The 27,670-nt window shown below is 33.2% G+C and overlaps 1 protein-coding gene across 4 annotated transcripts in view; it reads left to right on the top strand.

Annotated features, from left to right (window-relative positions):
- The window catches only part of LOC111156516 (SPARC/osteonectin, cwcv and kazal like domains proteoglycan 3), a 476,005-nt gene that overhangs the window by 213,261 nt on the left and 235,074 nt on the right, over window positions 1-27,670 (top strand). The gene's annotated exons all lie outside the window — the stretch shown is intronic.

Below are 27,670 nucleotides of genomic sequence, written 5' to 3'. Positions count from 1 at the left end.
CTATACTCTTCAATCAAAGACATGGTGGCTGAATGGATAAGGAACATAACCCATCTAATATGCTGTCTAAAGAGACCAACTTTATTTTTTTAAGTTTATTTAGTTAGTTATCTAGTTAGTTAGTTATGTAATCTCAAGAGCCGATGTGGGGCTCAAACTCATGACCCCAAGGTCAAGAGTCACATGATCTTCCAACTGAGCTGGCGAGGTGCCCTGAGACTCACTTTAGAAGTAGGGTCATACACAGACTGAAAGAGGAGGAATGGAAAATGATTTCCATGAAAAATGAAACAGAAAGCTCTTTTAGCTATACTCATATCAGAGAAAATAGACCAAAATAAAGACTGTATAACAGACAAAGAGGGGCATTACATGATGATAAAGGGACAGTCCAACAAGAGGATATAACAATTTTAAATATCTATACACTTAACATAGATTAACAACTTGAATTTAAGACCTGAAATCATAAAATTCCCAGAAGAAAACATGGTGAGAAAGTCCTTGACATTGATCTTAGCAGTTTATGACTGTGGGTCCACGGGCAGGGGAATCAAAAATAAAAATAAAGAAATGGGACTACATCAAACTGAAAACTTATGCACAGCAAAGGAAATCATCATCAAAATGAAAAGACAATCTACTGAATGGAAGAAGACATTTGCAAGTGATTTATCCTATAAGGGATTAATGTCCAAAATGTATTTTAAAAACTCATCTAACTAAACAATAAAATAAACCTTAAAAATGAGCCAAGGACCTAAATAGACATTTTTTCAAAGAAGACATACAGATGGCCAACAGACAAAATTTTCATAATCACTAATTACTAATTACATAATGCAAATCAAAATCACAATGAGATATCACCTCACACCTGTTAGAAGGGCTATTATCAAAAACACAAGAGGGGCACCTGGGTGGCTCAGTGGGTTAAAGCCTCTGCCTTCGGCTCTGGTCCTGATCCTAGATTCCTGGGATCGAGCCCTGCATCAGGCTCTCTGCTTAGCAGGGAGCCTGCTTCATCCTCTCTCTCTCTCCTGCTTCTCTACCGACTTGTGATCTCTGTCTGTCAAATTAATAAACAAAATCTTTAAAAAAAAAACAAAAAAAAAAAAATAAGAAACAACATGTGCTGGAGTGAATGTGGAGAAAAGGGAACATTTATACATTGTTAATGGGAATGTAAATTGTTTCAGGTCCTATGGAGAACAGTATCGGAATTTTTCAAATATTTGAGAATATATGGAAATTCTTCAAGTAATTAAGAATAGATCTACTATATGATCCATCTGTTCGACTTCTGAGTATTTATCTAAATGAAAACATTGATTTGAAAAGATTAATGATGTCCATGTTCACTGTAGCATTATTTACAATAACCAAGATATGGAAAAAAAAACAAGTATCCACTGATGGGTAAATGGATGAAGAGGATATGGTACACACACACATACACACACACAAACAAACACGCAGGAAAATACTATTCAGCCCTAAAGAGAAATGAAATCTTGCATTTTGTGATAGCATGCATGGAACATAAGGGTATTATCCTAACTGAAATAAATCAGATGGTGAAAGACAAAGACTATATGACCCTCTCATATACAGAATCTAAAGAAAACCAAACAAATGAATAAACAAAATAACACAAAAATGAACTCATAGATGTAGAGAACAGACTGATGATTACCTAATGGGTGAAGGGGCTATATTTTGTGGTGATGGGTGGTAACTAGACTTTTGGGGGTGTTCACTTTATAGTGTAGACAGATATCAAAGTATAATTTTGTATACCTGAAAATTATATAATGTTATATACCAATTTTACCTCAATAAAAATAAACGTATTGATTCCATGAATAAACAAATAATTGCCAACAAAAAAGTAAGAGGACTATATAAAGATAAGAGGGAGAGATGAGTCCCTAACAATTGGTTTTAGGAAACTAGTAAACATAGACCCTTGCCTTAGATTTGTAAATAATTGAAACAATTAATAATGCTTTAGTTAACAATACCTGTCTTTGAAATCAGAGAAGTGGACTGATCGGGAGGCTCATGATATATCTTACAACAGCTTTGAACTTATTGCCCAAGTGGAGAAGGGCATAAACTCTCCAAATAAGCCGTGTTCAAAAAAATCACGTTTGGCTATTTGTCTCCTAAAGGCTTTTTTGTGAGACCGGCCTTCAAACAAGCCTGATACCTGCGCGCTTGTGCTGATTTTCTGTAGCATTATCATCACCAATTAAGACAAGATAGTTTTATGAATGATGAGAAAAACTTAAACTGCATGTTTTCGAAAATTTAGATGTTTGGTATAAAATATATGATGGGCTTGCCAGGCTTTGAAAATGACCCACTTCATATTGTTATCATGGGTAAGAGTTCTGGAGATGCTTACAGCTGAGGGTTTGTTTCATTGTTTTTGTACATTGTAAGCAAGAAGCCTAGTGTTTTATGCTCCCTTTGCTGCCTGTGCAGCTGCAGATAATTAACACTATTTCTAGATCCATGTTTCAGGCACCAATCAATGGATGCTGCTGATATTAAAAAAAAAAATTGGCATAGCACAACAGAGTAAGGTTGAAGAAATTATTGTAGGACAAAATCAGCTATGTTAATTTCTGCTTCATTTACACCAAAGGTTGAAAAGAATCAATAAGGAAATGCTTTGGGCCTTGTAATAATGCATTGTATAAAAGAATGATGAAACTAATGTAAAGTGTTATTTATTAAAAATAGATACCAAAAGAATGTGAGTCCTAAAACTCCTCTATTTAAATTATGCACTTTTAGAATTCATAAATTCAATGGCCATTTTTGAAAGATCTGAATTTCTTTATATAATGATTAAATGTATTTTTATAGTATTTATATTTCCATTCCTATAATGTTGAAATATTTATGATGGAAAGATTCAATCACATAGCTTAATTTATAGTAGAGTCTCTAAAGTATTTGTTGAGTGAAATTGAACTCATAACTACTTTAAAATGATGTTCCTTACACTTGTGTAAGATTTAGCCTGTATGGTATATGAACACACTAGTACTGTCCTCAGGGAGAATGAAATCCAGCATTTACTGCATACTTAATACATGCAAAGTTTTTTTTAATGCCTTAAATTTATATATTTTTACAACACTCCAAAATTTTTATACTAAAGACTATTATGCCCAATTTACAGAAACAAAAAGTGAAGCTCAAAAATTCTGGGTATTCATGAGACTAGTTATACAGAAAGATGGGAACTAGTTAGCTAGCTAGATTAAAGGGACAGATTTAGGTTTTGGAATAAAGTTTATGTTTTATATATATACCTTCCTTTTTATAATTACAAATTAATTATATGTTTATGAAAAGATAATTGGTTATATGTTTATGAACTGATGTTTATATAATCTTTTTATGACCTAACTGTCCATAGATCTTCCAGTTAGTACAGAGTATAGAGAGGTTTTGCAACACTTTTTTAAAAATAGATTTCACTTTTTTAGAGAATTTTTGGGTTTGCAGCAAAACAGAGAAAAAGTTATAGAAAATTTCCATATGCATAACCTCCTCCATTACCAACAGCTCCCACCAGGATGGTACACTTGTTATATTTTAAAACCTGCATTGCCACATCACTATCATCCAAAGTCCACAGTTTGCATTACTTTTTTTAATATTAATTGCACTTAAATACAGGTCATAGTATTTTGGATAGTGAATTAGATTAACTCTTTAAAATGCAGATAATATCTAAAGTTAATCATGTTTCATTTATTTCTTGAACTTTTCTAAAGTGTATACACACACACACATGCAGGCATAGACACAGATTATATGTACACACACACACATGCTTTCATATGTATGCATAACTAATTTAATCTCACAACAATGTGACGTGAAGTGAGTTAAAATTATTACCGCCATTTTACCAATGATAAAAGCTGAGGCACAGAATTTACATAATTTGCCCAAGTGGAAGACTTGGACATTTATCCTGGCAATTGAGATTCCAGAATTTGTTCTTTTAATTATTATATTATATTAATTATTATATTATATATTTTGATACATAGTATTTAATACTTTAAAAATGTCATATAATTGAGACACTCTTCTGTATATTTTATAGATGTCAAATCATTCTGTCTTACAACAACCCCATATACCTCTAAGAAAATCACTGAGTAACTCTTACCTAATGTGCAATTTCTCAGCATATTTTAATCCACATTCTTTTTTGCTGAACATATAATTCTTAGATTCTCTATTCTTATATCACCTTCAACAGGGCATAATCCCTAGACACTTGAGAACTGGTCACAAGAAGAAAATTTTAATTCATTAGACTGAACATTTAGATCAATCATTATAATGTGGTCAACTTTTACTTCAGGTGTGGTGCATTGCAAAAACAAAAAGCATGTTTCTCAAGTATAAAAATAAGACAACACTGACTGTATTTTTGATACATAGCACATCTTATCATTACTATCACATTATCTCTAATCTTGTTGAAAATCAGGGGCTTGTTGATTAAAGTCCCAAATCCCTGGCATAGTCCCTTATACCCAGAGCTGGGTAGCTTTACAACAATATCTGCAGCCTTCTCCTGTTGGCATATTGCAGTTTTATCATAGTAGGAAATTCAGTGTGTGGAGTGATGTTAACAGAACACAGAGGCCAGAACTGGCCTGCCTGACTTCATGGTCTAACCTCACTCTACTACCTGTGTGATCTTAGCAGGTTAATTAAATTCTCTGTGCTTCAGTTCTCTGTAAAGTAGGGATGAGAAAAAATGCACTTTCTGATGATGTTGATGTAATGATTAATGAGTTGATATACAAAAGCCATTTTAACAGTACCTGATCCACTGTAAATATTGTGTTGGGGTTAGTTACTACTACTTTTTCTTAAATGTGTTAGATATTTTATCATCATAGACTTTTACTATGACTGAGATCTTTTACTAGGGAAATGTTCTGTTCATTTTTTCCCTTGTTCTGGCAAATACTCCATTCCTGAAGAGCCTTTTAGCATGATGGTTACTAGTAAGTAATTTGAAATGATTGTCTGGCTTTGAAGTTTGTCTCCATCTCTTGGTTACAAAATGATTTTGAGCATATTAAACTCCCCAAGACTCAGTTTTCTTTTTTATACAGTAGAGATGATAGTTTTACTATTTATCTCTCTTTGTTTTTGTGAAAATTAAAGACAAAATTTGTATAAAACCCTTTGCACAATGTAAGCACTCAATAAACATAAATATTGAGAAATTTCTGTCCAGCTTTCTCCCACACATCTCCTAGCACAAGGTAGAATTAAATTCTCCTTTATCATTGTGTCCATAGCACATGAAAAACACTTCTTATCAACCTGTATTATAGTAATTTGTTTATATACTTAATAGCTTAAGGTTGAGCTGCAGTTGACACAGTTTTTGAAAAAAAAAAAAAAAAGGATGACATATGACATGACTATTAGTGGTGAAATTTCAGGTTACTTTGTTTTGCAGGTAAAAGGAATTATATGATTTTTCCAGTTGAGAATGGAGAAAATGGGAACAATGCGTTATATTTGTGCTGGGGGAAAAATGTGAGTGACAGATACTTCAGTGAAATAGCAAGGAAGGAACCATAACTTTGCTCTCCTGGAGGTTATTAAGGTGCTATATTTTGAATAAATTCACTTCATTTCATGATTTTCTACTTAATAACATTTACCACTGTCCATATCCTTATGCCTAGAAAAAAGGTCTTCAGATCAAATAGCTCAAAATATATGAGAAGTATTCATGTGTACTAAATACCACCTCTAATACTGTCATTTATGACTGACTATAGATAAGTCCTTTCCTGTATTTTCAGATAGCTCTTATCTCCATAGTGGGCCCAAACACTTGCACACTTCTGCTTAGCTTAGCTCCTCTTGTGTTTGGAGGAAAGAAATGCTGAATCTGAGTGGAGATTTTTTCTGGCTCTTCTTCCCATACACACTGGCTTTGAAGTTTGTAAAGATTTTAATTAATGTATTAGATTTCAGCTGTGAGGGCAGAGTTTGAATTATGCTGGTTGATAGAGAAGGGCAATCATAGCAGCCAACCTCAAGAATCTAAACTGTAATGTCACAGGGGATAGATAAAACTCAGTTGATTGCATACTATGAACAATGATCATAAGACATTCATTCAAAGTGTAAGCCATTTTCTCTGCAGTCCCATTCTTGCTTCATGAATGTCTGTTATGCAGGGAAGACAGTAAGAGAAAAAAATGCAATGAAGAGGATTCAAATATTGCTTAATGAAACATGATGTCCAAAATAAACAAGAAGATAGTGACCCTGGAAAGAAGGAAAACCTGGATAATTTATGAAGAAGGTAACTTTCAAAGAAGTAGTTTAGATGGAACTTAGTGTCTCCTAGGCCAACGTCTTTAAATGATGAAGACTAAAATACTCAGGTTCAAAGTCCAATTACGTTACTTAGATTTCTGATTTATAGAAAGAGAGATAATTAATAGATGCTTTTTATTTTAAAAGAATATCCCATCCTTTGTCTCTAAGGAGGTTAAAACTAATTGCCTATTAAGAGTAATGATTATTCTTGCTTTTCTAAATATAAATCTGTTTCTATAGTTATAATTTACTATTTTGAAGGAACTGAGAAAAACCATGATCATTTATTAGCTAAATATGAAAAGGTAGGAAAATATTATATAAGATGCTATAAATGATATCAATTTTTAATATTTTCTTTATTTTTAAAATTTAAAAGTTTACGAAAATAACGTGGATTAAAAAAGAACTTCATATGATAGAAAAGGGAGTGCATATTGTATTCCTTCCTTCGCTAGCCTCTCAGTTTCACTCCCACTCTTGCACAAATTTTCTACATGCACACATTCATACAAACATAATTATTGCCTAATGGGAGTATTTTATGTATGTTGTTGTACTTTGTTTTATTAATTTTATTTTTCTTCACATTTGCAATTCAGAATATGGACTTTTATCATACTCCTCTAAATGGCCATAAAGATACCCATTACATATATGTACCATAATTTATTTAAATAATGTTTCATTAATGGGCATTAATGTTATTTCTAGTTTTTTGTCTTATATGCTACTTACAACATTCTTAAGGATGCATCTTTGCATGTTTGTGTGCATATTTTTGCCATGAATTTCTAGTAAAACAGAAAATATATTTAAATTTTGATATTGTCAAATGCCCTATAAGTAGAGTGCACCAATTTCTCTGCTTCAAGCAATGTATCCTGATGCCTGTATGATCACACCTTTCTCTTTAAAAAAATACTGTTCAGATATTAGTAATTCTGAATTATCAAGTGTTACAGCTTGTTCTTGACTTAAAATTGGTATATATAAAATAACGAGATCTATCAATAAATGCAGAAAAAGCGTTTGGTAAATCCAACACACATTCATGACAGAAATTCTCAGTAAATTGGGAATGGAAGGGACTTCCTCTGCTTGATAAGAGCATCTACAAAATGCAAAAGCTAATATCATACTTATTGGTGAGAAACTCAAACTTGCCCTCTAACATCAAGTATAAGACAAAGGTATCCTCTCTTAGCGACCTTTTTCAACATCATATTGTAAGTTCTAGCTAATGCAAGAAAACAAGAAAAAAAAATAAAAGTACACAGATCAGGTAAAAAGAAAACTGTCTTTGTGCACAAGTGATATAATCATCTATGAAGAAAATCTGAAAGAATGGATAAACCAACTCCTGGAATTAATGAGCAATTACAGCAAGGTTTCAAGCTAAAAAGATAATGTACAGTGGTCAATTTAGTCCCAAAATACCAGTGATGAATAAGTGGAATTTGAAATTCAAAACTACAATATCTTTTTAACAATATTAATTCTTCCAATCCATGGATAGGAAAAAATTAATATTGTTAAAATGACCCTACTATCCAAAGCCATCTAGAAATTCAATGTAATCCCTATCAAAATTCCAATGGCATCTTTTACAGAAATAGAAAAATATTTCTAAAATTTGTATGGAGACACAGAAGACCACAGTTAGGCAAAGCAATCCTAAGAAAGAAAAACAAAGTCAGAGTCACTACACTTCCTGATTTTGAAATATACTACAAATCTGCATTAATTAAGCAGTGTAATACTGACATAAAAATAGACACATAAGCCAATGAAATAGAATAGAATACCCAGAAATAAAACCCTGCATATATGGTCAACTAATATTTGACAAAGGAACCAAAAACACTTAGTGGAGAAAGAATAGTCTCTTCAAAGAATGGTCCTGGGAAAACTGGACAACCATATGCAGAAAAATGAATTTGGACCCCTATCCTCCACCACTCACATAAATAAACTCAAAATGGAATCAATACTTAAATATAAAATTTGATACTATAAAAGTCCTAGAAGAAAACATAAGGAAAAATTCTTTGACAATGGTCTTGGTGATGATTTTTTTTTGGATATGACACTAAAAGCACAAGGAACTAAAGCAGAAATCGACAAGAGTGACTACCTCAAACTAAAAATCCTCTGCATAGCAATTGAAACAATGAATAAAATGAAGAGGGAACCTCAGAAATGGGAGGAAATATTTACAAGCCATATATCAGAAAGGGGTTAATATCCAAATATATAAATAACTCAGGCAACTCAATAACAGCGATAACAAAAATCTAATTTAAAAATGGTCAGAAGAACAGAAAAGGCATTTTTTTCTTCAAAGAAGGCATCCAAATGGCCAATGTGTACAGAAAACTGGGTTCCACATCATTTAAATCATTCAGGAGGTGCAAATTAAAACCACAATGAGATAATGCCTCACACCTGTAAGAATGGCTATCATCAAGAAGGTAAGAGGTAGCAAGCTTAAATGAGGGTCTGGAGAAAGGGAACCCTTATGCGCTGTTGAAGGAAATGTTAAAGAAGATGTAATGTATATATACACAAAATATTTTTTAGCCAGGGAAAAGAAGGAAATCCTGCCATTCCTGACAACATGGATGGACCTTGAAGACATCATGCTTTTTGAGATAAACCAGGCAGTGGAAGATAAATTATTCTATGATATCACTGACATGTGGAATCTAAAACAGCCAAACTTATAGAAACAGATATTAGAACAGTGGTTATCAGGAGCTGGAGGATGGGAACTGGAAAGATGTTGTTAAAGGGCATAAACTTGTAATAAGAAGATGAATACATTTTGAAGACTTAATGTATAGCAAAGTGATTATAGCCAACAATACTGTATTATATACTTCAAAGTTGCTAAGAAATTAGATCCTAAGTGTTCTCACCACAAAAAAAGGTTAATAATTATGTGACGTGATAGAGGTGTTGGTTAATCTAAGATTATAATAATATCATAATATGTAAATATATTAAATCAACCTATGGTACACTTTAAACTTACACAATATCATATGTAAATTATAAGTCAACAAAACAAAACAAAGCAAAACACACTGCCATTAACATTAGCACCCCAAAAATGAAATACTAGGGATAAACCTAACAAAATATGTATCACATTTATGTAAGGATTACTACAAAACTGATGAAAAAAATCAAAGAATAACTAAATAAACATTCCCTGTTCATGGATGAAAAATCCAATGGTGTCAAGATGTCATTTCTTATCAAGTCTATCTGTAGATTTAATGCAATCCAAATCAAAATCCCAGAGAGTTACTCAGTGGACATTGAAAAACTAAATCTAAAGTTTATATGAAAAAGCAAAAAACCCAGAATAACAAACACAGTTTTGAAGAAGAACAAAGTTGGAGAACTGATGCTACTTGAAATCAAGATTTAGAATAAAATAACAGTAGTTAAGATAGCCTGGTATTGGCAAAAGAATATAAAATAGGTATAAGAAGCAGAATAGGTTGCTCAGAAAGAGACTCAGATAAATGTAGTCAATTAATCTTTGACAAAGTAGCAGAGGCAATGAAGAAAAAGTCATCTTTTCAATAGATGGTGCTGAAACAACTGGACATCTGAATGCAAAAAAATAAAACAAAAATAAAAACAAAACAACAACAACAAATAATAAACACAGACCTTGCATCTGTCACAATAATTAACTCAAAATGGATCTCAGACCTAAATGTTAAACACAAAACAATAAAATTTCTATAAGACCACATAGGAAAAAACTTAGATGACCTTGGGCATTGTTGACTTTTTATATGTAACACAAAAAGCATAATCCATGAAATAAATAATAAGCTGAACTTTATTAAAATTAAAAACTTCTGCTCTGTGAAAGATAATATGAAGAGAAGTAGAGGCAAGCCATAGAGCAGGAGAAAATATTTGCAGAAGACACATCTGATAAAAGAATGTTATCCAAAATATACAAATAACTCTTAAAACTCAATAGCAACTCAAACAATATGATTTAAAAATGTACCAGAGATCTTAACATCAAAAGAAGATACATAGGTGGCAAGAAAGCATATGAAAAGATGCTCCATATTTTATCATCAATAGAGTAAAAATTAAAATGACATGATACCACTACATATCTCTTAGAATGGCCAAAACTCAGAACACTGAAAAAACATCAAGTACAGGAGAGGTTGTGAAACAACAGGAACACTTGTTCGTTGCTAGTGGGGATTTAAAACAGTTTGGTGGTTTCTTACATAAATAAACCCAATCTAACTGTGTTTCAGCAATCACACTCCTTGGTATTTAGCCAACTGAGCTGAAATCATATATTCACAAAACAACCTACACAGATGTTCATAGAAGCTTTATTCGTAAGTGCTAAAAGTTGGGAACAACCAGGATGCCCTCCGGTAGCTGAATGGTAAGATAAACTTTGGTATATACAGACAATGCAATCGTATGCAGCACCAAAACACCATGAGCTATCAGCCATGAAGGGACATGGAGGAATATCAAATGCATATTATTGAGCAAAAAATCCCATCAAAAAAGGCCACATACTGTATGATTCCAACTATATGACATTCTGAAAAAGACAAAACTATGGAGACCAAAGATCAGTTACTATCAGGGATTGGGGTGAAGGCACAAGGTCAGATAAATAGATGGGACACAGAGGATTTTTAGGGCAGTGAAACAACATTGTATCTTGACCAAATGATGAGTACATGTCATTATACATTCGTTTAAACCCAGTGAATGCACAGCACCAAAAGTGAACCATAATGTGAACTATGGAGATTGAGAAGTTCTGATGTATCAATGTAAATTCATCAACTGTAACAAATGAACTGCTCTATAGAGGGATGTTAATAATGGGGGACGCTATGCGTGTGTAGAGGCAGGGTATATATGGGAAATCTCTCTACCTTCTCCCCAGCTTTTCTGTAGACCTTAAACTGCTCTAAGGAAATAAAGATTAAATAAAAAAATTAGTATAAAGTCTTACCTCTTCTCAGTTTTAAGAACAAATGTATGTGTGTGTGTCTTTAATTATGGATGGGTTGTGAAGATAGTGGTGGTGGTTTAATACCAGTAATTCTTTCTAAGTTGTTGCATGGTGAAGAATGATTTTAAAAATGCTGACAAATTAAAGAAATTTGTACTAATAACATTTTTGGAGTTGCAGCTTTTTTTTTTCAGACAATAGGATAATTTTATTACAAGATAAGGAAGTTTAAAATTAGAGTCCTCACACTGAGAAAGATGTGCTAGATATTTAAACTGTAACAAAATGTGCCTAATTTACTTATTCTCACTATTATTTAGACCCATTATTTTTAAAGCAGTTGATGCTTGATGGACAGGTGCTGTGATGAACCTAATTACTGTTTTACATGTTTTGTTTTTGGTAATCTCATCAAATGCATTTTTCTTGTTCTAAATACTTCCCTCTCTAGGTAATCAATTTTATTTCTTAGCATTTTAGAAAACGTTAATATCATTATTCTTAAACTGATTTCTAATGATCACTTCTGCTGTGAATTCATTTAACTTTACTCATGACATTTAAAATATTAAACCCAAACTTTCTATCACCAAGTTTTTGTTAAAGAATCCAACATTTTGGATACATTACAGCTGAACTTCCTGCTAGCAAAATGTTGGCAGAGAGACAGTAGTACATCTGGGTAATGAAGACGTCCAGAGCATGTAAATTTTTTAAAGTTAATAAAAAGCCTTTTTTCATACAGCTGACTAATATAGATAAATAATTACATAATTTAGAGTCATGTGCTGCTACATTTCAGTGAATTGTTTGTCTTTTTCTAGATTCCTGCTTTATTTCCTTTAAATTTCTTTGAAATATTTTAAAAACATTTTTTTTAACAGTACAAAAACCAGTTTATTTCACTTATGCAAAGTAAAGGGGCACAGTCTGGTAGTTTGGGGCTCAAGAGCCCCGTGTTCTTGGCTATGCACCTTTCAGCAAGGTGATTTTTCTCTCTTAAATTCAGGAGTACTGGTAATAGTTTTTTAAACTAAACCTCAATGTCTGTGTGGTTATGCTTGCTATATATATACATATATATATATATATATGTATATATATATATTTATATATAAAATATATATATATTATATATATTTATACTTTATTTCTTTTCAGCGTAACAGTATTCATTGTTTTTGCACCACACCCAGTGCTCCATGCAATCCGTGCCCTCTCTAATACCCACCACCTGGTTCCCCCAACCTCCCACCCCCTGCCCCTTCAAAACCCTAGGATTGTTTTTTAATGCTGGGCTTATCCAGTGTCAAAATACGGAACTCAATACTTACTATTTTATCTCTATTCATTTTGTGATCTTGCATATGTCATCTATATTCATTGACATCCACCTGTTGGCAGGGTCAGCTAGCTTACAACAAAGGATCATGCTCCCCTTGTATATGGTAGATACATAACTCCAAAATGGCTTCCAGGCCAGGTACTGCAGGCCTCAGCAGTTCTTTCCACTAGGCTTTACGTGGGAGGTCATGTGACTAGTTCTTGCTTGCTGAACCAGAGTGGATATAATATTTGTCACTTTAGAGTCCAGATTATTAAGAAATGGGTGTGCTTTAAAGAACTTGTCTACTGTGGACTTCATCTGGACATGATCTAACTTTTTTGCCATATAGGTACCATTGACATCCCAAACATGATATACCTTAATAATTGCCCATAATTTATTCCCAAATGTAGGTACTGTGTTTACTCCCATTGATAAAATTGTATTATAAAAGACATGGGAACCATTGATTGGAGCTTTCTGATGATTATAAATAATTACTCCAGACTATGGGGGCTCAGTAAAGTTAGAGGCATTTTAACTACATTACAAAGAAGGTTTTGTCTCTTTTATATTCAAATAGTATATGAGTTGTATTAACTTGAGTCCCAGTTGTAGGTTCAAAATATAATTATTTAAAATGGCTATAATTTATTGATAACATCTGTAGGTGCTGGGCATTGCTGATCACTTTTCTAGATCTTCTTTTTGTTTTAGACTTGAGATCCACTGATAGCTATATGATTTGTAACTAGAATGAAATAATTTTGCATAGAAAGTTCTTTAGAGAAAACTTAATTCCGTGTTGCATCTTAAGTGTAAGGCAATGGTTGTTATGATTAAGACAATGATGATGATGAGAATGAGGTTGAGAGTCACAGAAACAACAATGTCTAAATACTTATCGCTAACAAGGTTATTCGGGAATTTGTAGGCACTTCACATGTTATTTCTAATTTGTTAGGTACTACTGTTATCCTCATTTTATAGATTAAGGCATTAAAACTCAGATTGTTTATAAGAATTGCAAAAGGCTACACAAATATTCAGTGATAGAGTCAAGAATTGAATTCAGGCCTGTTGGATGTCAAACCCTCCGTTATTTTTTTTTTAAGATTTTATTTATTTGTTTGACAGAGAGAGACACAGTGAAAAAGGGAACACAAGCAGGGAGAGCTGCAGAGAGAGAGGGAGAAGCAGGCTTTCCACTGAGCAGGGAGCCTATGATCCAGAACCCCGGGATCATGACCTGATCTGAAGATAGACGTCTAACGACTGAGCCCCCCAGGCGCCCCAAACCCTCCATTATTCGTTGCTATAGTTTATTGCTTATTAACTGACTGGCCTGGAGTCATACAGCTCTCTTTTCATTAATATATTTAAGACAAAAATCTAAGTCTTCCATATATAGATATTACTATTGAGACTTGTGTGGCTGTAAGAAGTGATGTTCCTGTAGATGGTGTGTCCTCCTAGTTAGACCACTCTCACTTTCTGATAATAATTCTGTGTGTCCTGAGTCATATTTCATCTGTATTTTTATAAACTCCTGCTGTAAAAGTATCTACTCTTGTTAAGCTTTATATTTTACTATATATTTTTTTAATGTTCTCATTGGGTGAACTTACTGTCTTGTTCACAGAGATAAAAGCAGCCATCAGATTTGGTCCCCTGGGGCCCTCTCTGACACTCAGTTTATTAACTTATAGAGGTATTAGTTCAATTAATAGTTGTAAAACACACTCAGAAAAGTGTTGTTTATTATTATTGCTCTTATTACTATTATTATTGGCTGCCTTCATCAGTCTTTCCCATATGACCCAAATCCCTCACTTTGTGTTCTAGACTTTAGGCCTATTATTTCCTATCTCTATAATCCTCATTCTAATAATTATCCTTCCACATAATATCTTAAATGTTTCTATACCTAACTTAGTTATTTGAACATATAAACAGACACATGTGCTTGCGATCTAAAAAACAATAAGCTTGCAAAACTCCATATCTGCTCTTTACCTTCAGTCCCCTTCTAGTCCATACTGTGGATTTTTACTGCCACATGCAGGCAAATCTCTTAAAAGTATTTCATTTTTTATTTCATTATCTTTTCTTCTGTTTCCTCATCTATTGCCCATGATTATAAAAATACCTGAAGTTATATAATTTTTCTATGGAGACTTTTTCTTACTTGCAATTACTTCCCTTACTTACAATTTTTATGCAGCTAAAGCAATGAAACTACTTTTCCATAAAGTATTGGGAATTTGTATGTTGCCGAATTCATTTTGTTCTTATTAGAGCTTTCTATTATACTCATTTATTCATAATTCATTCATCATTGAACACACATATTAAGCATGTATTGTGAGCCCATCATTTATATAGGCACTTGGATTCCAGTGTTAAAAGGACAGAGAAAACCCCTAGTTTCATCACTTTCACATTTTGGAGTGAAAGACAGAAAACAAAGAAATAAAACAATGCTCAATATACTGTAAGATGGTGATTAATGAGAAGATGAAAATAGAGCTGACAAGGGGGAGAGACCGGGTGGCGGAAGGAAGGCTTCTCAGAAAACTTACCCAAGTGAAATCTGTCATTTTCAGATTTAAGGGAAGAATGATCCAGGCATAGGGAATAAATTTCGCATGTGCCTGTAGAACAGTGAAAAGGCCACTGTGGCTTGATGAAGTTAAGAAAACAGTTTTGAAGAGTAGAGAGCTCTCAGATCTCATAGGGATTTGTAAGCCATGTAAAAGATTTGGATTTTATCCTAAGGAAAATAGGTGAACCATGGGAGGACTTTAGTTGAGAGTGATAAGAAATTATATTAAGGAGGGCATGTATTGCATGGAGCACTGGGTGTTATATGTAAACAATGAATCATGGAACACTACATCAAAAACTAATGATGTACTGTATGATGACTAACATAACATAATAAACAATAATGATAAATAGGAAAAAATAAAATAATAATAATTATTATTATTATAATAAATTATCTTTCTTTCAAAAGGATCACTACAGATGTCCTGAGAAGCAAGAGTTTAAGTCTAGGTCCAGCTGATTAGAAAGTGAGTCCAGTAACTCTTGGAGATAGGTGCTGGTAATGTGGGGAAGTAAGAGGTGGAAGTTTACAGAGCATATTTGGAAGGCAAAACTAAATGAACTTGTGGTTGGACGGGATATCTTGTTTTGAAGTGTGTGTGTTGGGGGGTGGGCTTTGGGGGTGTTGTGTATTGTGAAATAATTGTGAATTTGTGGTACATAATTACAAATAGCCCTAGACTTGTTGCCATTACTATGTAAAATCATAGAACAGAGTCATATAGCTCTTACATCACCCTGGATATATTCTATTATTTCTCTTCTTGGAGATTGGAGTCCCTTTCATTGCTCTAGTTTCCCTAGCTCAGTTGCTAGCAGTGGTCACAAATTGTGAGCCTGCTTTTGTAAGGATACACAACACAAGATTCATGTGCTGTAAAAATTTAAATGAAAGCATTAGAACCTAATTCTGGTAAGGCACAGATTTCTATGCCATTCACCATGGCCAGGCTGGTGGGAGGTTGTGACTAGGTAATCTGTGCCCTATTTGCTCCTTTGTGACCAGGATGCCTGGTATTATAATTGGGAGTTGCATTGGAATCACATGGAAAGTGGGGAGGACAATTGCAAGAAGTATGTGTCTATGTGTGTGTGTGTGTGTGTGCATGTCTGGCTGTGTAGGGAGAATAGAAGCATATTCTTTGTGAACAAAAATCACTGTGGACTATTTAAGAAACATTTTTTCCCCAGAATTTTAAATTGTTTGCCAGAATTTTACTTTGGCTCTGAACCTGAGAGGATTTATAAGAATGATAGGTTTAAAAGTTTAGGAAATTTGAAAAAATTAATTTTTTTAATATTTTATTTATTTACTTGACAGACATAGATCACAAGTAGGCAGAGAGACAGGCAGAGAGAGAGGAGGGAGCAGGCTCCCTGCTGAGCAGAAAGCCCGATACAGGGCTCGATCCCAGGACCCCAAGATTATGACCTGAGCTGAAGGCAGAGGTTTTAACTAACTGAGCCACCCAGATGCCCTGAAACAATTAATTTTGAAGTAAAATTATTTTATTTGTAGATTCTCTCTGTGATTCAAAACCCCATACATTTTGATGCACTCAATAGAATAAAGAGGAAAAGCATGTTAAACATTTAGAGCCTAGGGAAAGAAAATATATCAGCTTAATCTCTATTTTTTTGAAAAAATGTACAAAACCAGTACAAAAATCTTGTTATTCTGATGTTTGTGAGATTAAGATTTTCCATTGAGAGATCAGAGGTATCTCCTTTTCTCATTTAGCTTCATTGAATAAATAACTCTCACTGGAAGTCTTTATATATTTTAATGTGAAAATAAAATTGTCTATTTCTCACCTGACTATGTTACTCTCATTTTAATCTGAGTGCCAGAACACGTGGTGTATTATGATTATTTTATGCTCATGCACCATATTGAAACTTCAGAGCTTATAGAATGCTTTCCAAGGGTTATGATTATTGTAGGTGTTTTTCCATTTATAAAATTATAATATTGAGCACAACATTAAGTCTTGAATGCTTTCTAAAAACAGAAAAATGAGTACAAGTTGACATGTACTCTGTGAGCACTTTTCATTAAAGGGAGTAGTGCAATACAATGAAAAGTGCCATACCATTTTAATAAAATGGTTTGATGCAAATAAAAGTTTCTACTGGAACCTCCATGTGTTCAAACTAATGGGTCTTGAGCAAGATATAACTTGTTGCCATTTGGCCTGGCCAGACAAGTCTAAACTATACCAAGCTAACGATCTTTGCAAGCATTTTTTTTAATTTTATTATAGTTGACACACAATGTTACATTAGTTTCAGGTACAAAACATAGTGATTCCACAATTTTATACATTATGCTATGCTCACAGCAAGTTCAGCTACTAAGTGTCACCATGCAAAGTCACTGTAGTATCACTGACTCCACTTTTATGCTGTGTCCTTTATTCGCATAATTTATTCATTCTGTAACTGGAAGCCTACATCTTTCTCCCCTCCATTCAGTTGCCCATCCCTCTACTCATCTTCCCGTGGGCAACCATCAGTTTGTTCTCTGTATTTATAGGTCTAATTCTGATTTTTCTTTCTTTCTTTTTAGATTCCACATCTTAGTGAAATCATATAGTATTTGTCTTTTTCAGTCTGACTTATTTCACTTAGCATAATACTCTGTAGGTCTCACTCTGTTGTCACAAATGGCAAAATCTCATCCTTTTTTATGACTAATATTGTGTGTGTGTGTGTGTGTGTGTGTGTGTACAATATCTTCCTTATCCATTCATCTATCAATGAATACTTGAGTTGGTTCCATACCTTGGCTATTGAATATAATGCTTCAAAGACATGTGTGGTGATGAGCACTGGATGTTATATGTTATATGCAGCTAAAGAATCATTGAACACTACTTCCAAAAAAAAAAAAAAAAAAAGGAAAGAAAAGAAAAGAATCCTGCAGTAAACATAGGGGTGAATGTATCTTTCTTGATGGTGGTTTCAATGTTGAATTTTCATTGTGAAGGATTTATTAGGTTTTTAGTTTCAAACAATCCAGAGCTACCCTATGAGAAAATAGTCTGGAACATGTCTATTTCTTTCCCAGTCTCAGTAGTGATTCAAAAAATAATAAATATAAATAATAATGAAATTGTCAGTTATAAAGAATATTATGGCTGAGGCTTCTGTTCTGGAAATTAAAGTATCTATTTTTCTTTAATGTAGACAATCTTCAGTTTGTATTCTGAAAGTCTCCTGGATAACAGTTACCTATTTTTTTTTCAAATTAAATGTTTCTCTACTGCTTCATTTGTAAAAACAAGTAGATGTATCCATGCAATGAACTAAAAGCTTGATCATAAAGACAAAAATTGAAAAATTCTTAACTATAAAACAAAGTTATTAGAAATAACAAACATTAATTTTTAATGAAACTGTAACCAAGATATTACTACAGGTATTTCATAATCTATGGTTAATCATATAGAAAGGGTAAAATGGGGGTGCCTGATGGCTTCATCCCTTAAGCATCTGACTCTTAATTTCAGCTGAGGTCATGATCTCAGGGTTGTGAAATCAAGTCCCGCATTGGGCTCTGCTCTCAGTGGGGATTTTGTTTGAGAGTCTCTCTATCCATCTCCTTCGGCCCCTCCCCTTCATTCTGTCTTTCTCTCTCTTTCTCTCTCTCTAATAAATAATTAAATTTTAAAAAGCATGGTTGCCAAGAAACAAAAAGAAAGAAACCATAAATTGTTTATGGTCTTAGACTAGAAAAGGATCTTGCATGTCTACTCCATCTTTGCACTTTGGAGATGAACTCTTTTACCTTGTGTCTGTTCATCAAGTTTATGCTATTTTGATGATCAGAAATCTCTCCCTCATATTGAGATAAACCTAGCTATACCATCTATCCTGCTGATCCTTATACCAAGACTTTTTAAAAAGGGGGCATAGCTACATTTGTAGTGAGCATAACATAATGTATAAACTTGTTGAATCACTATGTTGTACACCTGAAACTAATGTAACATTGTGTCTCAACTATATTCAGATAAAAACATTAAAAAAAAAGTAAAGAAGATGATATCAACAAAATAAAAAAAAACTTCTCAGTATTTTATAATGAATTTAATACAAAATGTTTTGCACTTATAAATTCAATAGTGACATTGGACCAACTTAGAAGTTGATTAAAATGCACAGCTCGAGGAGGGCCAGGGCCTCCTCCAACTTATGTTGGAATTGAATTATATAGTTTATCAAATTATATACTTGACTTTTTCTCTCTTAGAATTATTTCTATAACTTGAATAGTTTATCAGAAGATGGTGAAAGCAGTTAATTTTTTAAAAAGTAATTTAGCAACCCAGTTCTATAGTGTGCATTATATAGCACAGAGTGGAAATGCTGATTTATGGAAATCTTTATTCACATCTACTGAAAAGTTCTGTCTTCTTTGTTTTGCTTTCAGTGTTTCAGATCCCAGTGACCAATTCTCAGATCTTAATGAATTCTGAAAAGCCATTTAACCTTATTGTTCAATTTAGTAAGTTATCAAAAGAAAGATGAATAAATGATTGAGAAAATATGAGCATAATAATTTAAAATGAATTTAAATGTATTTGTAGTATTAGATTTATAAGAAGTATCATTTTCTAGGTAGAAGTACAGCTGGTTCAGTTAGCTTGAATTATTCTTTTTAAACATAATTGTCTGAAGACTGATTAACATATTGCTGAAAAGAGATACTATTTCTTAGGTTTTCTGCAATTTTCCTAAGAGAAATCATCACTGAATTACAAATATTTCTATGATGCATGGACTTTTCTTCCTGTTGCTTTATTATATCCAAGTAAATGGGGAAATATATTTCCAACTCAGTGTGTATTTATTAAGCACCTATAAATGTGTAAGGCATGTTGTTAGCCACTGTTGGAAATCCAAATTAACAATAAAATATATTACAATCATGGCTTCAAATAGCATTAATTTAATGGAGATATAACTGCATAATTCCACAAAGAGACAATATATGTTTTAATATAAATGTAAAGCTTTTGTGAAAGCATAATTTAATATATTTTAGTTTTATACAATCCTGTGCTATGCTATGTATGTAGAACCAAATAATGATAATGACAAAGGCAGAAACTGGCAGAGATGGAATTAATGGTCATTAAAATAATCACTCTTCTACTATATCATTGTTATATTTTACTTCATTGAATATAGACTAATTCCATATGGAAAAAAATCCTAAAAGCTAATGATTATATTATTAAAATGGCAATCTATTTTATGTATTTGTACATCTCTACCTTATTATTTATACTTACTGAACAATTACTCCAGGAAAAGACTTGGGGAAAAGGGATCAATAAATCATAAATATTGCCAGTGATCTTTATCGGTAATTGACTACCATCCTGGTTCCTAGGAATGCATTATGTAACTGCCGACATGGAATCCCTAAATATAGGGATACCACATTCTTAATGAAATGTCTTAAAGTAAATATGGCTTAAGTTTTACATCTTATATCTCTACTTGTTTTAACTTTGTAACTTCAGTGACTCAAATTTATAGTTCTTCTAGGTTGTGAATGGAAATGTAATCATAATAATTCCAAAATCCATTTTCTCCAATTAGTATAATTAAGAGTTGATATAAAGTCATTTATTTGGATGAACCTAAAAGTTGATATTTTCAGCTGTAAGGGTGATTATTTAATGTGTTTACTACTATGTGGGATTTAAAAAAATGTTTTGGTTTTTCCACATAAGTGAGAGAAGAAAAATAAATATCAAATCATAGAAAGATAGCTTTATATTATCAGTAAAATGAGTATTAAAGACATGGAACATCTTCTACTGTAATGAGGTCTCAGCTGACCTGATGAAACAAATTCTTGATGGTGATAATGGACAAAGGTTAAATAAGATATTACTGCATTTGTTTGTTTGATTGTTTATTCATTCTCTCATTTGTTCATCTATTCATCCAGCCATTAGTTATTATCTGAAATATGCCAGTACTTCTTAACATGACATACACACTTAAAGCAGTATATATTTTGCCCTTGTGAAAGCTAAAATTCACTATGATATTTCTAGAATAAAGAATGGGCATGTAAATGTATGAGATCAATGTATGAGACAGTATGAGATCACTGCTGTGATAAAGATGGAACTGGTATGATACCCTAATTGATAGAGATGTCAGTATTCTTGAAGGTATGACCTCAAGGCATGGACATGGAGGACTAAATGGAGGCCACCAGGCAAAGTACAGGAAAAAGAGTGAGGCAGAGGAAACAGTATATGCACAGGCTCTGAGGAAGGACAGAGTGTGACATGTTTGGAAAATTAAAGGGAATGCCGTGGAACTCTTATGGACTAGTACAATAACCAGGCATAGCTGGAGAGAAGTAGATACATCAGTGATATATTTTGAAGACAGAAACAATAGGGCTCACTGATTAATTGCACATGAAGAGTGAAGACAATGTAATAATCAACAATGATTTCCAATTTATGGTGTTAATTATCTGATAGATTGTGACATCATTGTAAGCATTAGATAAGCCTAGAAAGGGAGAAAGAACAATAATCTGGAGCTTCATTTTAAACATGTTAAGTTGAAAAGGCCAATGAGATAGCCAGTAGAGATGTGCAATAAACATTGAGTTTATGAAGTCAGGGAAGTTTGGTGTAGAGTTAGACTTCAACATGTGAATGATACTATCACTCACAGAAATGGATAAGTCAGAGCCTGAAGACAAAGAAGAAAAGAGAATAGAGCCCTGGGGAATTCCAGTCTTTAGAGGCAGGCATTGAGGAAGAGCCTGTCAAGGAGAACTGAGAAGGAGCAACTAATGTAGTAGGAAGAAAAGCAGGAATCCATGGTGAAACAGAAGCCAACAGAGACATTTTTAGAGGGAGGAAACCACTGACCATGTCCCTTCTGCAGAGAGGATGAATGAGATATTTATAGGAATGTAACTATTGAATTTGACAATTTGGGTTTGGAATTCATAACAAAATAGATATGAGAGTGCAGGAAAATAAGGAAATTGAAAATATGTTCTGGGGAGAAAATAATGAGAAGATCTCATTAAAGACCAAGGGGTTTTTGTACATTTTGTTTTGGTTCATTTTAGGATAGGAGCTTACTGTCAGAAAACTGGTATTAATAGAAAGTTTGGTAAACTGGGAGAGATCTATTAATAATATCTATTATTAATTATATATATATATATTTTTTTAAGTAATATAAAAAAAGAAGTAAGACTTTTGGAAAATAAAGCTCAACTGTCTTAACTTGAGAAACTGCCACTCCTAATATTATAATGTGGTCTAGGTCCAGCATTAGTGAAACATTCTTATGATATACTTGATGATAGACTAAATCAGAAACCCTAGATCAATATCTGCTTCCTCTATAATGGAAGACTTGTCCTTTCTTTCAAAAGAGTCAATGGAGACTTTTAAGCAGATTTGTAGCAATAATTTGAATCATGGCTAGACGTGAGTCAAAAGCTTGTGTTACTAATAGGAATCTAAAGTCTTTGAGTATATACATTTGCAGTTTTGCCAAGAGAGAAAATTGATGTAATGCTGTACTGATTCAAATCTATTTCACATTCTTCTTCTTAAAAGAGAAGAGCTTGGCAGCCTTCCCAACTAATGGAAGATTTCCAGAGCAAAAGTTAGTAACTATCAGGTTCTGGCTTCACTATCAATGGAACAATCACTTAAGAAGCATTAAGTTTAAATGACTTACTCCAGAATTTTCATTCAGACTTATCTGATACCAAAACCCTCCAAATATCATTGAAAGTATGTATTATGGGGGCGCCTGGGTGGCTCAGTGGGTTAAGCCCCTGCCTTCGGCTCAGGTCATGATCTCAGGGTCCTGGGATCGAGTCCCGCATCGGGCTCTCTGCTCGGCAGGGAGCCTGCTTCCCTCTCTCTCTCTCTCTGCCTGCCTCTCTGTCTACTTGTGATCTCTCTCTGTCAAATAAATACATAAAATATTAAAAAAAAAAAAAGTATGGGGGCGCCTGGGTGGCTCAGTGGGTTAAAGCCTCTGCCTTCCGCTCAGGTCATGATCCCAGGGTCCTGGGATCGAGCCCCGCATCGGGCTCTCTGCTCAGCAGGGAGCCTGCTTCCTCCTCTCTCTCTGCCTGCCTCTCTGCCTACTTGTGATCTCTGTCTGTCAAATAAATAAATAAAATCTTAAAAAAAAAAGTATGTATTATGAAATTGAAAACAGCATTCAGAATCAATCCAATGCATATCACTATGAAAGTAATAGGGGAAAAAAAACAACCCACAACACTGGAATATCTGTAACTTAAAATGGTAGTTTTTTTAAAGCTTGGCAAAGAAAAATTATAATATTTTTGGGGAATGGTATGCTTCAAAACCTTGACGAGTCATCCTTGCTTCCTCATTTAACAACACAGTGAATGTTTTAAAGTATTCATGAGATTTACAAACCTTCATAAATTTTTAGTCTTTATCATTCTATCTAAATTTTCATAACTGAGATTACATATGAATAACTGTGAGTTAGTTTCACTGACTCCACAAAAATAAAACTTTTTAAAACAAATGAATCAACCCCTAACTTGTGTACTTCTACTAAATACATGATCATAAAGAGGTTAAAAACCTATAATGTAAAAAAATCCTCAGATTTAATAGAAGGTATGTTCTGAATAAAATGTCTGAAAATAGCAACAGCAACAATCCATATTTGAGTGCATTTAAAAAATAGAGAAACATCATCAGATGCCTTGCATTATTGTGAAAATAAATTAAGTTGTCAAAATAACTCATAAGAAGACTTTGGCCTGAATTTCTGCTTTACTTCTTATTAACTCTCTGAACTTGGGCATACTGCTCAATCTTCCTAAATCTCAGTTTCCTGACATAGAAAAACTGGCTAATTTTTAATAATAGCTTTAAATTAACTTTAAAAGACAAATGATATAACAAGAGAATTAGATAACATATTTACAACATCTGGGCTATCTTCGGTGAATATTAGCTTTCTAAAAATGGCAAGTTTAGAGATAGTGAAACAAGTGGTTAGAACATTTAGTGTTTAATGGCTAAAGTGAGTTCTCAAAACTAGAAATAATAGTACCAGTCTGTTCCTTCAGTAAATATTTATTAAGCAATTCTTTGTTTTTTTGTTCCTTACGAGACAGTACATGTATACAAATAAGTTTTATGGATAAAAAGAAAGTAAAAGAAGGAGGACAGAGAGTGTTTGTGAGGTGGAGAGAGGCTGTCAGGTTTAAATAAGGTCTCTAGGAATGGCTGCATTGAAAACATAATAACCTAAAGGCAATGAGAGTTTGACTCATGTTGTATAGATAAATCCTAATCTGAATATCAAATTTTAAGGTAGGAGTGAGAATTCTAGCACCACAAAATTCACAGTCATAATTAGATTAAACTTTGTTTAAGCTTTTTAACTATGCTGAGACCAGAATGAAATGGCAAGGGCAGGAGCATAGAGACCACCTGCAGTGATTCAGGTAGCAGATGATGACAGATTAGGCTGAGATTATAGCCGTGCAGGGTGTAAGAAGGGATGAAGCTCTGGAAATATTTCTATTATAAAGCCAATAGGGTTTACATGGGATATGAGAGAAAGGTTGAATGTAGGGTATGAGAGGAGGCAGTGATGCCTACAAAAATTTGGCTTGGGCTACTGGAAGAATGAAATTGCTGTTAAGTGAGAGAGTGATGAAGAAAATTGTAGGAACCGTTTTTTTGTTTGTTTATTTATTTGTTAGTTTTTTGTTTTTGTTTTTGTTTTTGTTTTTGTTTTTTGTCAGAGAGCAGGGTGTTGTATGTGGGGGATGAATAGCTCACTTTAGGACCTATTGAGACTGAGATTTCTAAGCAGTTGGACACATAAATCTGGCATTTAGGGTAGAGGTTTATAGGCAAATTATGTATAGGAACATGTAATTGAATAATAGCAACAACAACATAGGGTATATAGATAAAGGTCCAAGTTTAGGGCAATGAGGAGGCCCAGTACTAATAGGTGGGAACAAAGTTGAAGATACTGGGATACTGGAAATGAGTAGCCATTAAGGTCGCATGAAAACCAAGGAGCATAGTGTAATAGAATCTAAGTAAATGTTTCAAGTGAGTAGTTTCCTGGATTGTATCGAATGTTACTGAACAGTCAGATCAAGGACTGAGAAATTAACATTTGGGTTTTAGTAATGTGAAAATCATTTGCAAACTCGGTAAGAGTAGTTTCGATGTGAAGGTTCAAGAAAGCTTGGTGAAAAAGATTAGAATGTGACTAGTTTGAGGAATTTTGCTGTAAAGAAAAAGAAAAATGGTACACATATTATGATTTACTATTAGCTTTTAAAACATTAGTTATAAAGATTAGTTTGCAAATATGTTTTAATTAATCTAAGTAGATATTCAAGTAGATAACAGATGGTTTGATTGTAAATGAATTTTGCATGTTTTTGCAAATTATCTGAAGTATTTTGATGTTGTTTTAACATTAATAATTTAAAGGCTAGAATTATAACCCCACCACCTGTACCGAACTCCAAATTCCATAATCTTAGTATGCTTGAAAGCATTTCATAACTAAAAAGTAGACATTGGTTGATATTTGATTATTGTTTTTAGTGGAGTTCGCATGACCCATGTAAAAATTAATGTTTATTCACAATAATCTTACCAATTTTAAAATTATATTAAAGAATTGTGGGACGCCTTGGTGGTTCAGTCAGTTAAGCCACTGCCTTCAGCTCAGGTCATGATCCTGGGGTCCTGGGATTGAGTCCCGCATAGGGCTCCTTGCTCAGCAGGGAGCCTGCTTCTCTCTCTTCCTCTGCCTGCTTGTGTGTGCTCTCTTTCTCTCTGATAAATAAATAAATAAATGAAATTTAAAAAAAAAAAGAATTCTAAGGCTTTGTTGGATTTCTTGAAAATGACTTTTCAAATCTGTCTTCTGAGGGAAACAAGCTGATAGGTTCTGACTTTGATAATATTTTTCAGTTTGCTATTTACCCCATGAATACTTCTTTGGCTTCATATTTTAAAGAACTGTTGTATGTGTATATATATAAATAAGCAATATTTGTCCATCAGGTATATTTCTCAGCTATAGCTAAAGTGTTTTTATAATTAGAGTATTTGAAAATATATTTATATATTTTATATATTCTAAAGACCTAATTTCCTTGGTTAAAGTTGTTTCGTTTACTCTCATAATTTAAAAATAACTCTCATTTCCATTGAAGTTATCACTTTTCACTCTTAAATCCATTTTTTAAAATTTTATTTGTTTATTTGACAGGGAGAGAGAGATCACAAGTAGGCAGAGAGGCAGAATCAGGCTCCCTGCTAAGCAGAAAGCTGGATGCAGGGCTCAGTCCCAGGATCCTGAGATCATGACCTGAGCTGAAGGCAGAGGCTTAACCCACTGAGTGGATTTAAGGTACCCCTTAAATCCATCCTTTTATGTGGTAATTAAATACCACTTCTTAAGGTGTAATTAAATAAACTGGTAATCAAATGACTTTTATTCTATCTAATTTTCCCATGATGATATAATTAAGACAAATATATATAGTGCGTGAAATTTAATCCAGAAATAATAAACAAGTATTTTCCCTTACATTGCATGTTAGTCATATTTTTAGTAAGTTATTTGATAATGTTTGAGAATTTAATTTAGATAACTCAACTTCTTCCAGTGACAACAACCTGTAATGAAGTAAATTGCTACTTTCTATATAGCAAAGAGGTACCCTTTCACCATCACCATTACAAGTTGTTTACACCGCAGAAATCTTGAGTGTATTTTGGAGACACTTTTTAAATCACAGCTATTGTGTCATGGAAATAATAACATGTATATCTGGAGATGCCTACACTATTGTTTGTTTAAAATAGGGAAAATAGAGGCACCTGACGAACTCAGTCAGAAGAGCATGTGACTCTTGGTCTCAGGGTCATGAGTTTGAGTCCCATGTTGGGTGCAGAAATTACCTAAATGAATGAATAAATCAAAACTTAAAAAAACTAAAATAGGGAAAACATACTCTTTGCAGGCAGGGATTACTTAAACAAATGAATTATTTTTGGTGTGATTGAAATCCATTGTAATGTGATTCATTTATGAATGTATCACACACTTAGCATTTAGCTGTTTTATATATTATTAAAACAATTCTACATATTTTATATATTTTGAACTATTTCATATAGTTTAATATATTTCTAAGACTTTAGTGTAATTGGTTCCACTGTTCAACAATTTAAAAAATAATAAAAGCATGTGCTTAC

This window comes from Enhydra lutris, unplaced genomic scaffold (genome assembly GCF_002288905.1).
Source record: "Enhydra lutris kenyoni isolate GAN:26980312 unplaced genomic scaffold, ASM228890v2 scaffoldscaffold3, whole genome shotgun sequence".
Classification (NCBI taxonomy): Eukaryota; Metazoa; Chordata; class Mammalia; order Carnivora; family Mustelidae; genus Enhydra; species Enhydra lutris.
Note: the sequence above shows the minus strand (reverse complement) of the source record. Positions and strands in the feature narration are given on the sequence as shown.